We start from the raw sequence: 14,285 nt of genomic DNA on the forward strand, positions 1-14,285 counted from the left end.
GTGCTACCCTCCCCGGGGCACAAGGGTCTCTGCAGCCGGCGCCTTCACCCTCTGTGCTACCCTCCCCGGGGCACAAGGGTCTCTGCAGCTGGCACCTTCACCCTCCGTGCTACCCTACGGGCACAAGGGTCTCTGCAGCCGGCGCCTTCACCCTGCGTGCTACCCTCCCCGGGGCACAAGGGTCTCTGCAGCCGGTGCCTTCACCCTCCGTGCTACCCTCCCCGGGGCACAAGGGTCTCTGCAGCCGGCGCCTTCACCCTCCGTGCTACCCTATAGGCACAAGGGTCTCTGCAGCTGGAGCCTCACCCTCCGTGCTACCCTCCACGGAGAACAAGGGTCTCTGCAGCAGGCGCCTTCACCCTCCGTGCTACCCTCCCCGGGGCACAAGGGTCTCTGCAGCCGGCGCCTTCACCCTCCGTGCTACCCTACGGGCGCACAAGGGTCTCTGCAGCCGGCGCCTTCACCCTCTGTGCTACCCTACGGGCGCACAAGGGTCTCTGCAGCCGGCGCCTTCACCCTCTGTGCTACCCTACGGGCGCACAAGGGTCTCTGCAGCCGGCGCCTTCACCCTCTGTGCTACCCTACGGGTGCACAAGGGTCTCTGCAGCCGGCGCCTTCACCCTCTGTGCTACCCTACGGGCACAAGAGTCTCTGCAGCCGGCGCCTTCACCCTCTGTGCTACCCTACGGGCGCACAAGGGTCTCTGCAGCCGGCGCCTTCACCCTCTGTGCTACCCTACGGGTGCACAAGGGTCTCTGCAGCCGGCGCCTTCACCCTCGGTGCTACCCTACGGGCGCACAAGGGTCTCTGCAGCCGGCGCCTTCACCCTCCGTGCTACCCTATGGGGCACACAAGGGTCTCTGCAGCCGGCGCCTTCACCCTCCGTGCTACCCTATGGGGAACAAGGGTCTCTGCAGCCGGCGCCTTCACCCTCCGTGCTACCCTCCCCGGGGCACAAGGGTCTCTGCAGCCGGTGCCTTCACCCTCCGTGCTACCCTATGGGGCACACAAGGGTCTCTGCAGCCGGCGCCTTCACCCTCTGTGCTACCCTACGGGCGCACAAGGGTCTCTGCAGCCGGCGCCTTCACCCTCCGTGCTACCCTACGGGTGCACAAGGGTCTCTGCAGTAGGCGCCTTCACCCTCCGTGCTACACTACGGGCACACAAGGGTCTCTGCAGCCGGCGCCTCACCCTCCGTGCTACCCTCCCCGGGGCACACAAGGGTCTCTGCAGCCAGCGCCTCACCCTCCGTGCTACCCTCCCCGGGGCACAAGGGTCTCTGCAGCCGGCGCCTTCACCCTCTGTGCTACCCTCCCCGGGGCACAAGGGTCTCTGCAGCTGGCACCTTCACCCTCCGTGCTACCCTACGGGCACAAGGGTCTCTGCAGCCGGCGCCTTCACCCTGCGTGCTACCCTCCCCGGGGCACAAGGGTCTCTGCAGCCGGTGCCTTCACCCTCCGTGCTACCCTCCCCGGGGCACAAGGGTCTCTGCAGCCGGCGCCTTCACCCTCCGTGCTACCCTATAGGCACAAGGGTCTCTGCAGCTGGAGCCTCACCCTCCGTGCTACCCTCCACGGAGAACAAGGGTCTCTGCAGCAGGCGCCTTCACCCTCCGTGCTACCCTCCCCGGGGCACAAGGGTCTCTGCAGCCGGCGCCTTCACCCTCCGTGCTACCCTACGGGCGCACAAGGGTCTCTGCAGCCGGCGCCTTCACCCTCTGTGCTACCCTACGGGCGCACAAGGGTCTCTGCAGCCGGCGCCTTCACCCTCTGTGCTACCCTACGGGCGCACAAGGGTCTCTGCAGCCGGCGCCTTCACCCTCTGTGCTACCCTACGGGCGCACAAGGGTCTCTGCAGCCGGCGCCTTCACCCTCCGTGCTACCCTACGGGCACAAGAGTCTCTGCAGCTGGAGCCTCACCCTCCGTGCTACCCTCCCCGGGGCACAAGGGTCTCTGCAGCCGGCGCCTTCACCCTCCGTGCTACCCTATGGGCGCACAAGGGTCTCTGCAGCCGGCGCCTTCACCCTCCGTGCTACCCTATGGGGCACACAAGGGTCTCTGCAGCCGGCGCCTTCACCCTCCGTGCTACCCTATGGGGAACAAGGGTCTCTGCAGCCGGCGCCTTCACCCTCCGTGCTACCCTATGGGGCACACAAGGGTCTCTGCAGCCGGCGCCTTCACCCTCTGTGCTACCCTACGGGCAAAAGGGTCTCTGCAGCCGGCGCCTCACCCTCCGTGCTACCCTACGGGCACAAGGGTCTCTGCAGCCGGCGCCTTCACCCTCCGTGCTACCCTACGGGCACACAAGGGTCTCTGCAGCCGGCGCCTTCACCCTCCGTGCTACCCTCCCCGGGGCACAAGGGTCTCTGCAGCCGGTGCCTTCACCCTCCGTGCTACCCTCCCCGGGGCACAAGGGTCTCTGCAGCCGGCGCCTCACCCTCCGTGCTACCCTACGGGCACACAAGGGTCTCTGCAGCCGGCGCCTTCACCCTCCGTGCTACCCTCCCCGGGGCACAAGGGTCTCTGCAGCCGGCGCCTCACCCTCCGTGCTACCCTACGGGCACACAAGGGTCTCTGCAGCGGGCGCCTTCACCCTCCGTGCTACCCTCCACGGGGCACAAGGGTCTCTGCAGCCGGCGCCTTCACCCTCCGTGCTACCCTATAGGCACAAGGGTCTCTGCAGCTGGAGCCTCACCCTCCGTGCTACCCTCCACGGAGAACAAGGGTCTCTGCAGCCGGCTCCTCACCCTCCGTGCTACCCTCCCCGGGGAACAAGGGTCTTTGCAGCCGGTGCCTTCACCCTCCGTGCTACCCTATGGGGCACACAAGGGTCTCTGCAACAGGCGCCTTCACCCTCTGTGCTACCCTATGGGGCACACAACGGTCTCTGCAGCCAGCGCCTCACCCTCCGTGCTACCCTCCCCGGGGCACAAAGGTCTCTGTAGCCGGCGCCTTCACCCTCCGTGCTACCCTACCCGGGGAATAAGGGTCTCTGCAGCTGGCACCTTCACCCTCCGTGCTACCCTACGGGCACAAGGGTCTCTGCAGCCGGCGCCTTCACCCTCCGTGCTACCCTACCCGGGGAATAAGGGTCTCTGCAGCCGACGCCTTCACCCTCCGTGCTACCCTACGGGGCACACAAGGGTCTCTGCAGCGGGCGCCTTCACCCTCCGTGCTACCCTCCACGGGGCACAAGGGTCTCTGCAGCCGGCACCTTCACCCTCCGTGCTACCCTACGGGGCACACAAGGGTCTCTGCAGCGGGCGCCTTCACCCTCCGTGCTACCCTCCACGGGGCACAAGGGTCTCTGCAGCGGGCACCTTCACCCTCCGTGCTACCCTACAGGGTAGACAAGGGTCTCTGCAGCTGGCACCTTCACACTCCGTGCTACCCTACGGGCACAAGGGTCTCTGCAGCGGGCGCCTTCACCATTTAAGATATTTTAAAATGCGGCCTCTTTGAGACCAAGTAAGTAACCTGGATTTACTCTCACATATATCTTTCTCCCCTTGCATTAGTTTTTTTGAACATTTGTAAGTTGAGGGTCAGACTCTGCTTTTCAAGCTCCGCCCTCCTGACTCCGCCCCCTTCTGATGCCAGCCCACCGCTCCCAGTTTTGGGGTTCCCGGAGTATTTTTCCCAGTTCCAGCACTACTTATTTAAAACTCTGTTCTGGGGGTTACCCCTCTTCCACCTGTTACCTCTGCCTGCCTCCTCCTCCTCCCCCCTCGACGCCCCCACTCCTGACACCTGTTTTGGAGGGATTTGGGGGGCGAGGGAGACAGGTTTCTCACCCCCTTCCTGTTTGTGAGGGGCCCTCCACACCCTCCTCCTAACCCCTTTTGTACTCTGCTCCCCTGCCTTTCTCTTTTTTCCATTTTATATTTATTATTAAAACTTCATTACCAGCCCTAAAGGACAATACATAATGGTAACTCCAAGGGCTGGAATTACCGTCTGATGTTCCTGTCCACACTCCAGAGTTGCAGCAGCCGCATGCCAGTTGGGGGCTACATAAGCGGCCCCCCCTCCCCAGGAAGGCTCGGCCTTCTTCGCATCATGGAGGCTGGAGTGGCGGTCGCCCGCCGTTGTCCCACCCACCCTCTCCTTAATTTAGGTTGTGTTGAAGGAATTAGCCGGAAAGTGAGGGATTAAAGTAACCAGGAGCTACAGAGGGGTCCCCAAGGCTGGGGCCCCGGGTTGACACCAGAGGTAGGATCCTGAAGTCCTGAAACAACCTGCCCATGTACACACCAGATTAAGAGGTAGGGAGCCCAGATCCCTGGGGGGCCATGGGGTTCACGCTCCTGGCCGCCATTACACCCCTGGGCAGATTGGTGTTTGGAGGGGGTGGAACCCTGAGCGTGTGGACAAGGAATGGTGTAGTCAGGGCAACCGCCCCTCCTAGGGATACTGGTGAGGTAAGGCTCACTTGTGGGGTCCACTGGTGGTTCAACAGGAAGGGATCCTGTCATAATTAAATGATTTATGGTTACTGAATATAACTTATGGATGTGATTTATGTTTTTGTAAATATGAAAAAAAGTTTATTTGAAGTGATTTATGGTGCAGTTATGTGTAAAAAAAAATCATAAAGAACTTGCAATAAAAACTTCTTCCAGCCAATAGGTTTGTCGGTCTACGATTGGCTGGTGGTGTGGGGGTGAGGGCTTGCTGGCGGTCTCCGGGTTCTAACGGTACTGGCCAGAGGTAGTAACTCTAGTGCTGGAATTACCGGTTCAATTACCAAGACCCTTTGTGTTCCACTCTCCGGAGTTACTGTACTGGCCGGTAGTGGTAACTCCAGTGATGGAATTACCGCTCTCGTTACCGGGACCCTTTGTGTTCCACTCTCCGGAGTTACTGTACTGGCCGGTAGTGGTGACTCCAGGGACTGGGATTACCGCTCTCGTTACCGGGACCCTTTGTGTTCCACTCTCCGGAGTTACTGTACTGGCCGGTAGTGGTAACTCCAGGGACTGGGATTACCGCTCTCGTTACCGGGACCCTTTGAGTTCCACTCTCCGGAGTTACTGTACTGGCCGGTAGTGGTAACTCCAGGGGCTGGGATTACCGCTCTCGTTACCGGGACCCTTTGTGTTCCACTCTCCGGAGAGGAAGTGGCTTTATTGAGAGAGCATTGAAGGCACCACGCGAGGGCTTTAAATGAACTGATGTTTCCCCCTTTTGTCCATGTTCTGTAACAGGTATTGGGGTCACCAGCCAGTCCCTGGACTCAGTAACAAACTCTACTGCAGGGAGTACTTCGGAAGCCCCCGCCGCCCCCGGACCGGCCTCCCCCTCGTCCAGTCCACAGGGGAATGAGACCCTCTCCCAGGGCTCCGCACTCTCTGCGCTGAGGGAGGTCCCCGCACCTGCTGCTGGGGGGTCCCCAGGCCCGGTGAAGTCCTGCGGTGCGAGTGACCAGGCAGGTGCTGCGCGTCCAGGGGCACAGAGGAACCCCCCCCTGCAGGACACCGACGCCAATGGTGAAAGCACTGGTGAGTCTTGTGAAAATGGTGTCACTAGGGGTCTTTGCCAAAGGTTTCATCAACCTTAAGCGAGATCTGGGGAGCTGAAGGAGACCTATCATGGGGGCTTGCTGCACAAGGGTTGTCACTGCACCAGGGTTGTCACTGCACCAGGGGTCTCACTGCACCAGGAGTCTCACTGAACCAGGGGTCTCACTGCAACAGGGGTCTCACTGCACCAGGGGCCTCACTGCAGCAGGGGTCTCACTAAACCAGGTGCCTTACTGCACCAGGGGTCTCACTGTACCAGGAGTCTCACTGTACCAGGGGGTTCACGGCACCAGGGGTTACACTGTACCAGAGGTCTCACTGAACCAGGGGTCTCACTGCACCAGGGGTCTCACTGCACCAGGAGTCTCACTGAACCAGGGGTCTCACTGCAACAGGGGTCTCACTGCACCAGGGACCTCACTGCAGCAGGGGTCTCACTAAACCAGGTGCCTTACTGCACCAGGGGTCTCACTGTACCAGGAGTCTCACTGTACCAGGGGTCTTACTGCACCAGGGGTCTCACTGAAACAGGCGTCTCACTGAACCAGGGGTCTCACTGCACCAGGGGTCTTGCTGCACCAGGGTCTCGCTGCACTAGGGGCCTTACTGCACCGGGGGTCTCACTGTACCAGGGGGTTCACTGCACCAGGGGTTTCACTGTACCAGAGGTCTCACTGCACCAGGGGTCTCGCTGCAGCAGGGTCTCGCTGCACCAGGGACCTCACTGCACCAGGGGTCTCACTGCAACAGCGGTTTCACTGCACCAGGAGCCTCACTGTAGCAGGGGTCTCACTGAACCAGGGGCCTTACTGCACCAGGGGTCTCACTGCACCAGGGGTCTCACTGCACCGGTTGTCTCACTGAACCAGGGGTCTCACTGAACCAGGGGTCTCACTGCACCAGGTGCCTTACTGCACCAGGGGTCTCACTGAACCATGGGTCTCACTGCACCAGGGGTCTCACTGCACCAGGGGTCTCACTACACCATTGGTCTCACTGCACCAGGTGTCTCACTGAACCAGGGGTCTCACTGCACCAAGGGTCTCACTGCACCAGGGGTCTCAGTGCACCAAGGGTCTCACTGCACCAGGTGTCTCACTACACCAGGGGCCTCACTGCACCAGGGGTCTCACTGAAACAGGCGTCTCACTGAACCAGGGGTCTCACTGCACCAGGGGTCTTGCTGCACCAGGGTCTCGCTGCACCAGGGGCCTTACTGCACCAGGGGTCTCACTGTACCAGGGGTCTCACTGTACCAGGGGGTTCACTGCACCAGGGGTTTCACTGAACCAGAGGTCTCACTGAACCAGGGGTCTCACTGCATCAGGGGTCTCACTGCACCAGGAGTCTCACTGAACCAGGGGTCTCCCTGCAACAGGGGTCTCACTGCACCAGGGGCCTCACTGCAGCAGGGGTCTCACTAAACCAGGTGCCTTACTGCACCAGGGGTCTCACTGTACCAGGAGTCTCACTGTACCAGGGGGTTCACTGCACCAGGGGTTTCACTGAACCAAGGGTCTCACTGCACCAGGGGCCTTACTGCACCAGGGGTCTCACTGAAACAGGCGTCTCACTGAACCAGGGGTCTCACTGCACCAGGGGTCTCGCTGCACCAGGGTCTCGCTGCACCAGGGGCCTTACTGCACCAGGGGTCTCACTGTATCAGGGGTCTCACTGTACCAGGGGGTTCACTGCACCAGGGGTTTCACTGTACCAGAGGTCTCACTGAACCAGGGGTCTCACTGCACCAGGGGCCTTACTGCACCAGGGATCTCACTGAGCCAGGCGTCTCACTGAACCAGGGGTCTCACTGCACCAGGGGTCTCACTGCACCAGGGGTCTCGCTGCAGCAGGGTCTCGCTGCACCAGGGACCTCACTGCACCAGGGGTCTCACTGCACCAGGGGTTTCACTGCACCAGGGGCCTCACTGTAGCAGGGGTCTCACTGAACCAGGGGCCTTACTGCACCAGGGGTCTCACTGCACCAGGGGTCTCACTGCACCGGTTGTCTCACTGAACCAGGGGTCTCACTGCACCAGGGGTCTCGCTGCACCAGGGTCTCGCTGCACCAGGGGCCTTACTGCACCAGGGGTCTCACTGTACCAGGGGTCTCACTGTACCAGGGGGTTCACTGCACCAGGGGTTTCACTGTACCAGAGGTCTCACTGAACCAGGGGTCTCACTGCACCAGGGGCCTTACTGCACCAGGGATCTCACTGAGCCAGGCGTCTCACTGAACCAGGGGTCTCACTGCACCAGGGGTCTCACTGCACCAGGGGTCTCGCTGCAGCAGGGTCTCGCTGCAGCAGGGTCTCGCTGCACCAGGGACCTCACTGCACCAGGGGTCTCACTGCAACAGGGGTTTCACTGCACCAGGTGCCTTACTGCACCAGGGGTCTCACTGAACCAGGCGTGTCCCTGAACCATGGGTCTCACTGCACCAGGGGTCTCACTGCACCAGGGGTCTCGCTGCACCAGGGTCTCGCTGCACCAGGGCCCTCACTACACCATTGGTCTCACTGCACCAGGTGTCTCACTGAACCAGGGGTCTCACTGCACCAAGGGTCTCACTGCACCAGGGGTCTCAGTGCACCAAGGGTCTCACTGCACCAGGTGTCTCACTACACCAGGGGCCTCACTGCACCAGGTGTCTCACTGAACCAGGGGTCTCACTGCACCAGGGGTCTCACTGTACCAGGGGTCTTACTGCACCAGGGGTCTCACTGCACCAGGGGCCTCGCTGCACCAGGGGCCTCGCTGCACCAGGAGTCTCACTGAACCAGGGGTCTTACTGCACCAGGGGTCTCACTGAACCAGGGGTCTAACTGAACCAGGGGCTTTTCTACACCAGGGGTCTTCCTATCACAGAGGCTCGCTGCACCCAAGGATCTCTCTGCACTGGGGGTCTCCCTGCACCAGGGGTCTCACTGCACGGGGGGTCTTCCTGCACCAAGGGTCTCACTGCACTCACGCTCTCCAGAGTCCACCCTTGAATTGCACCCCTTTCCGACATTCCTAAACTCCACCTCAGTCCACCCAGAGCTTCCTCACAGGCCACAAGACGCTCACTCACATCTCACCCGCTGGGGCTCAGCTGATACTTTCAGTTATTGGTGGGTTCGGAGGGTATAGCGCACTGAAGCTGAGTGGTGCGGGCAGTTTTAAGTGGAGCTCTTGCACCTGGGAACCACTGGGGGAGCATAGAGCGGGTGGGGTGTGAGTGAACTTCCTCTGTCCTGTGATGAAGCAGGTGACCACATGTAGGACCGCTCTGGGTGGCCGAGGTGGACTTTAGGAATGCTTTTAAGGGGTGCAATTCCAGGGTGGGGCCTGAGGAGCGTGCGTGCTTGGACCACAGATTAAGGGTCTGGTGCTGGGAGGAGGTTCCTGATTCCTCACGAGGCATCAGCTGGAATCTGAGGGTGAATCCAGGAGATCTGGCGTTGTGCAGGACTGAGGGGCAGCCGTCAGTGTCCGGGGGGAGCTCCATTCAGTCTTGGATCCAAGGGTCCAGGAGATCTGGCGTTCTGGAGGACTGAGGGGCAGCCGTCAGTGTCCGGGGGAGCGCCATCCAGTCTCGGATCCAAGGGTCCAGGAGATCTGGCGTTCTGGAGGACTGAGGTGCAGCCGTCAGTGTCCGGGGGGAGCTCCATCCAGTCTCGGATCCAAGGGTCCAAGAGATCTGGCGTTCTGGAGGACTGAGGTGCAGCCGTCAGTGTCCGGGGGGAGCTCCATCCAGTCTCGGATCCAAGGGTCCAGGAGATCTGGCGTTCTGGAGGACTGAGGTGCAGCCGTCAGTGTCCGGGGGGAGCTCCATCCAGTCTCGGATCCAAGGGTCCAAGAGATCTGGCGTTCTGGAGGACTGAGGTGCAGCCGTCAGTGTCCGGGGGGAGCTCCATCCAGTCTCGGATCCAAGGGTCCAGGAGATCTGGCGTTCTGGAGGACTGAGGTGCAGCCGTCAGTGTCCGGGGGGAGCTCCATCCAGTCTGGGATCCAAGGGTCCAGGAGATCTGGCGTTCCGGAGGACTGAGGTGCAGCCGTCAGTGTCCGGGGGAGCTCCATCAGTCTCGGATCCAAGGGTCCAGGAGATCTGGCGTTGTGCAGGACTGAGGGGCAGCCGTCAGTGTCCGGGGGGAGCTCCATTCAGTCTTGGATCCAAGGGTCCAGGAGATCTGGCGTTCTGGAGGACTGAGGGGCAGCCGTCAGTGTCCGGGGGGAGCTCCCTCCAGTCTTGGATTCTGGAGGGCTGAGGGGCAGCCGTCAGTGTCCGGGGGGAGCTCCATTCAGTCTCGGATCCAAGGGTCCAGGAGATCTGGCGTTCTGGAGGACTGAGGGGCAGCCGTCAGTGTCCGGGGGGAGCTCCATTCAGTCTCGGATCCAAGGGTCCAGGAGATCTGGCGTTCTGGAGGACTGAGGGGCAGCCGTCAGTGTCCGGGGGGAGCTCCCTCCAGTCTTGGATTCTGGAGGACTGAGTGGCAGCCGTCAGTGTCCGGGGGGAGCTCCATCCAGTCTTGGATCCAAGGGTCCAGGAGATCTGGCGTTCTGGAGGACTGAGGGGCAGCCGTCAGTGTCCGGGGGAGCGCCGTCCAGTCTCGGATCCAAGGGTCCAGGAGATCTGGCGTTCTGGAGGACTGAGGGGCAGCCGTCAGTGTCCGGGGGGAGCTCCATCCAGTCTGGGATCCAAGGGTCCAGGAGACCTGGCGTTCTGGAGGACTGAGGTGCAGCCATCAGTGTCCGAGGGGAGCTCCATCTAGTCTGGGATTCAAGGGTCCAGGAGATCTGGCGTTCCGGAGGACTGAGGTGCAGCCGTCAGTGTCCGGGGGAGCTCCATCAGTCTCGGATCCAAGGGTCCAGGAGATCTGGCGTTGTGCAGGACTGAGGGGCAGCCGTCAGTGTCCGGGGGGAGCTCCATTCAGTCTTGGATCCAAGGGTCCAGGAGATCTGGCGTTCTGGAGGACTGAGGGGCAGCCGTCAGTGTCCGGGGGGAGCTCCCTCCAGTCTTGGATTCTGGAGGGCTGAGGGGCAGCCGTCAGTGTCCGGGGGGAGCTCCATCCAGTCTTGGATGCAAGGGTCCAGGAGATCTGGCGTTCTGGAGGACTGAGGGGCAGCCGTCAGTGTCCGGGGGGAGCTCCATCCAGTCTCGGATCCAAGGGTCCAGGAGATCTGGCGTTCTGGAGGACTGAGGGGCAGCCGTCAGTGTCCGGGGGGAGCTCCATCCAGTCTCGGATCCAAGGGTCCAGGAGATCTGGCGTTGTGGAGGACTGAGGGGCAGCCGTCAGTGTCCGGGGGGAGCTCCCTCCAGTCTTGGATTCTGGAGGACTGAGGGGCAGCCGTCAGTGTCCGGGGGAGATGCATCCAGTCTTGGATCCAAGGGTCCAGGAGATCTGCGTTCTGGAGGACTGAGGTCCAGCCGTCAGTGTCCGGGGAAGATGCATCCAGTCTTGGATCCAAGGGTCCAGGAGATCTGGCGTTCTGGAGGACTGAGGGGCAGCCGTCAGTGTCCGGGGGGAGCTCCATCCAGTCTCGGATCCAAGGGCCCAGGAGATCTGGCGTTCTGGAGGACTGAGGGGCAGCCGTCAGTGTCCGGGGGGAGCTCCATCCAGTCTCGGATCCAAGGGTCCAGGAGATCTGGCGTTGTGGAGGACTGAGGGGCAGCCGTCAGTGTCCGGGGGGAGCTCCCTCCAGTCTTGGATTCTGGAGGACTGAGGGGCAGCCGTTAGTGTCCGGGGGGAGCTCCATCCAGTCTCGGATCCAAGGGCCCAGGAGATCTGGCGTTCTGGAGGACTGAGGGGCAGCCGTCAGTGTCCGGGGGAGATGCATCCAGTCTTGGATCCAAGGGTCCAGGAGATCTGCGTTCTGGAGGACTGAGGTCCAGCCGTCAGTGTCCGGGGGAGCTGCATTCAGTCTTGGATCCAAGGGTCCAGGAGATCTGGCGTTCTGGAGGACTGAGGGTGAGCCGTCAGTGTCCGGGGGGAGCTCCATCCAGTCTCGGATCCAAGGGTCCAGGAGATCTGGCGTTGTGGAGGACTGAGGGGCAGCCGTCAGTGTCCGGGGGGAGCTCCCTCCAGTCTTGGATTCTGGAGGACTGAGGGGCAGTCGTTAGTGTCCGGGGGGAGCTCCATCCAGTCTCGGATCCAAGGGCCCAGGAGATCTGGCGTTCTGGAGGACTGAGGGGCAGCCGTCAGTGTCCGGGGGAGATGCACCCAGTCTTGGATCCAAGGGTCCAGGAGATCTGCGTTCTGGAGGACTGAGGTCCAGCCGTCAGTGTCCGGGGGAGCTGCATTCAGTCTTGGATCCAAGGGTCCAGGAGATCTGGCGTTCTGGAGGACTGAGGGGCAGCCGTCAGTGTCCGGGGGGAGCTCCATCCAGTCTCGGATCCAAGGGTCCAGGAGATCTGGCGTTCTGAAGGACTGAGGGGCAGCCGTCAGTGTCCGGGGGGAGCTCCATCCAGTCTCGGATCCAAGGGTCCAGGAGATCTGGCGTTGTGGAGGACTGAGGGGCAGCCGTCAGTGTCCGGGGGGAGCTCCCTCCAGTCTTGGATTCTGGAGGACTGAGGGGCAGCCGTCAGTGTCCGGGGGAGATGCATCCAGTCTTGGATCCAAGGGTCCAGGAGATCTGCGTTCTGGAGGACTGAGGTCCAGCCGTCAGTGTCCGGGGGAGCTGCATTCAGTCTTGGATCCAAGGGTCCAGGAGATCTGGCGTTCTGGAGGACTGAGGGGCAGCCGTCAGTGTCCGGGGGGAGCTCCATCCAGTCTCGGATCCAAGGGCCCAGGAGATCTGGCGTTCTGGAGGACTGAGGGGCAGCCGTCAGTGTCCGGGGGGAGCTCCATCCAGTCTTGGATCCAAGGGTCCAGGAGATCTGGCGTTGTGGAGGACTGAGGGGCAGCCGTCAGTGTCCGGGGGGAGCTCCCTCCAGTCTTGGATTCTGGAGGACTGAGGGGCAGCCGTTAGTGTCCGGGGGGAGCTCCATCCAGTCTCGGATCCAAGGGCCCAGGAGATCTGGCGTTCTGGAGGACTGAGGGGCAGCCGTCAGTGTCCGGGGGAGATGCATTCAGTCTTGGATCCAAGGGTCCAGGAGATCTGCGTTCTGGAGGACTGAGGTCCAGCCGTCAGTGTCCGGGGGAGCTGCATTCAGTCTTGGATCCAAGGGTCCAGGAGATCTGGCGTTCTGGAGGACTGAGGTGCAGCCGTCAGTGTCCGGGGGGAGCTCCATCCAGTCTCGGATCCAAGGGCCCAGGAGATCTGGCGTTCTGGAGGACTGAGGGGCAGCCGTCAGTGTCCGGGGGGAGCTCCCTCCAGTCTTGGATTCTGCAGGACTGAGGGGCAGCCGTCAGTGTCCGGGGGGAGCTCCATCCAGTCTGGGATCCAAGGGTCCAGGAGAACTGGCATTCTGCAGGACTGAGGTGCAGCCGTCAGTGTCCGGGGGAGCTCTCTCCAGTCTTGGATTCTGGAGGACTGAGGTGCAGCCGTCAGTGTCCGGGGGGAGCTCCATCCAGTCTCGGATCCAAGGGTCCAGGAGATCTGGCGTTGTGCAGGACTGAGGGGCAGCCGTCAGTGTCCGGGGGAGCTCCGTCCAGTCTCGGATCCAAGGGTCCAGGAGATCTGGCATTCTGCAGGACTGAGGGGCAGCCGTCAGTGTCCAGGGGGGGGGGCTCCGTCCAGTCTCGGATCCAAGGGTCCAGGAGATCTGGCGTTGTGCAGGACTGAGGGCAGCCGTCAGTGTCCGGGGGGAGCTCCCTCCAGTCTTGGATTCTGCAGGACTGAGGGCAGCCGTCAGTGTCCGGGGGAGATCCGTCCAGTCTCGGATCCAAGGGTTAGATTTCGTGGGAGATGAGAAGTTGTGATCTCTCTGACTTTAGCTGGAGGTGGTCGGTCGCCTCAGGGAGCTGGATGGGGTGAGTTCTCGTGTGCATGAGGTGCAGCCGTCAGTGTCCGGGGGGAGCTCCCTCCAGTCTTGAATTCTGGAGGACTGAGGTGCAGCCGTCAGTGTCCGGGGGAGCTCCGTCCAGTCTCGGATCCAAGGGTCCAGGAGATCTGGCGTTGTGCAGGACTGAGGGGCAGCCGTCAGTGTCCGGGGGGAGCTCCCTCCAGTCTTGGATTCTGGAGGACTGAGGGCAGCCGTCAGTGTCCGGGGGAGCTCCCTCCATCTCGGATCCAAGGGTTAGATTTCGTGGGAGATGAGAAGTGGTGATCTCTCTGGCTTTAGCTGGAGGTGGTCGGTCGCCTCAGGGAGCTGGATGGGGTGAGGTCTCGTGTGCATGAGGTGCAGCCGTCAGTGTCCGGGGGGAGCTCCCTCCAGTCTTGGATTCTGGAGGACTGAGGGCAGCCGTCAGTGTCCGGGGGGATCTCCCTCCATCTCGGATCCAAGGGTTAGATTTCGTGGGAGATGAGAAGTGGTGATCTCTCTGGCTTTAGCTGGAGGTGGTCGGTCGCCTCAGGGAGCTGGATGGCGTGAGGTCTCGTGTGCATGAGGTGCAGCCGTCAGTGTCCGGGGGGAGCTCCCTCCAGTCTCGGATCCAAGGGTCCAGGAGATCTGGCGTTGTGCAGGACTGAGGGGCAGCCGTCAGTGTCCGGGGGAGCTCCGTCCAGTCTCGGATCCAAGGGTCCAGGAGATCTGGCGTTGTGCAGGACTGAGGGGCAGCCGTCAGTGTCCGGGGGGAGCTCCCTCCAGTCTTGGATTCTGCAGGACTGAGGGCAGCCGTCAGTGTCCGGGGGGAGCTCCATCCATCTCGGATCCAAGGGTTAGATTTCGTGGGAGATGAG

At 62.0% G+C, this 14,285-nt stretch overlaps 1 long non-coding RNA gene across 2 annotated transcripts in view; it reads left to right on the forward strand.

Moving 5' to 3' along the window:
- Positions 1–14,285, forward strand: part of LOC138301444 (uncharacterized) — a 50,906-nt gene that overhangs the window by 24,043 nt on the left and 12,578 nt on the right. The window contains exons 1-2 of one of the 2 annotated variants that reach the window (XR_011205110.1): positions 4,116–4,212; positions 5,208–5,501. This is a non-coding gene — a long non-coding RNA (uncharacterized lncRNA). Of the gene's footprint in view, positions 1–4,115; positions 4,213–5,207; positions 5,502–14,285 lie in introns of those variants that run through there. The other variant, XR_011205109.1, reaches the window with a different exon arrangement.

Source organism: Pleurodeles waltl, chromosome 6, assembly GCF_031143425.1.
Source record: "Pleurodeles waltl isolate 20211129_DDA chromosome 6, aPleWal1.hap1.20221129, whole genome shotgun sequence".
Classification (NCBI taxonomy): Eukaryota; Metazoa; Chordata; class Amphibia; order Caudata; family Salamandridae; genus Pleurodeles; species Pleurodeles waltl.